The sequence below is a fragment of the Eucyclogobius newberryi genome, unplaced genomic scaffold, assembly GCF_026437365.1.
Source record: "Eucyclogobius newberryi isolate DKJ021-1_F unplaced genomic scaffold, fEucNew1.0.hap1 SCAF_6, whole genome shotgun sequence".
Lineage (NCBI taxonomy): Eukaryota > Metazoa > Chordata > Actinopteri > Gobiiformes > Gobiidae > Eucyclogobius > Eucyclogobius newberryi.
In genome coordinates, this window is record NW_027316278.1 from 15039856 (window position 1) to 15041377 (window position 1522).

Below are 1522 nucleotides of genomic sequence, written 5' to 3' on the forward strand. Positions count from 1 at the left end.
CCTGCAGTGTGTCATTTTTTTTTTGCCATTGTGTGCTCAGTCTGTGTGGTCTTAAAGGGACGGTCCCGCGTACCTTTGAAAATCCTGCGCGGCTCCGACACAACACTGGCGCTGCGCAGTGAAGTCGCTGAGGGCGATGGGAGTGAAAAGGACCCGTGTCACAGGATCCCCGCTCCATACAGCTCTAATGACACAACAAATGCACTGAAGGGGGATTAGTCCAGCTTATACACCCCCTCAATGCACCTCCACTTTACACTTTCTCAGCCCAGCTCATTTGAATGCATGTTTGTACAGCAGGGAGGAGCTTCAAAGCCAAACACGGACTTATGTTTTAGTCCCTCACTGGTCACAAGAAGAACGTGTTTTCAAAGGAGAATTTACAAAGACAAATAATTGCTCAATTAAAGCAGCTTTTTCTTAAATTTAGACACATTTACATGACACATAGGGAAATGCTCAATACTAATTTTGATATGACAATGGATATTCAAATTTTCAACATAATATTGCATTTTGAGCTTATACTCGTTCATCATCAAGACTAGCTGTGTCAAGATTAATAGGTTAATTGATAACTGGGATTATTTAGGTCACAATATAAGAACTGAAAATAATCATACATTTTGTGTTTGATTCTAAATACATACTTGCCACATTTACTTTATTTTGTCATTGTTCAATTCTGTAAAGCTGGTCACAAACTAAAAGAAAATGTAATGTGTTGGACAATGAAAAGCATGAAAGGGAGGATTTCACTGTTCGATCACAGTCTCGGGCATGTGAATACTTCTTAATTGTCATGTTTTTTCTCATTTAACTGGGACATTGTGACATCCCTAAACAAGACAACATTTCAAAACATTGTGATTTTACTGATTTGTATTCTAAGTCTAGTCTAAATTTGTATTTTTTTTTTTTTTTACAACCCTGGTGTGATTCTTGTCGGTTTTACTTCAATCATGTGTAAAATAAGGTGTTTTTATTGTATCAAAAACATACTTACCACATTAACTATTTAAGATATATTTTATGCTTAATTCAGTGGTGGTGTGGCGAAATAGTCCAGAAAATACCCCAGGCACATCACACCTAGACTTTAATAACAAGCCAGGGAGGACTCGAGAGCGACAAAGGGTAAAGTGGTCTAGATCTTAAGGACTGATGAGAGTGGGACCTCCTACTGCGGTTGCCAGATTGGCTAAAACCCCCCGCAGAGTCGGTGCGTGTCTTAGGGGCCTCCCTCTCGGTGCCATTACTTCAGATACACTATACATTGTTGTGTAGATTGGTGTATTTGATGTGCTGTGTTTTCTTTTGTATGAACTTTGAGCCGCACGACACGTCTGCTTGTAAGGCTCGTGTTGGTAATATATGGCGGATCTCAAAGTGTTGCGTTATCAGAGGGATTTATCCGGTCAATGCTTCCCAGTTCTTCTGCGAGTGGATTTCTGAAGCTGTTATCAGACCGTTAGAGGAGACATATTGTGCAAAATGTCAAGTATCCGAACATTTCTGTCTT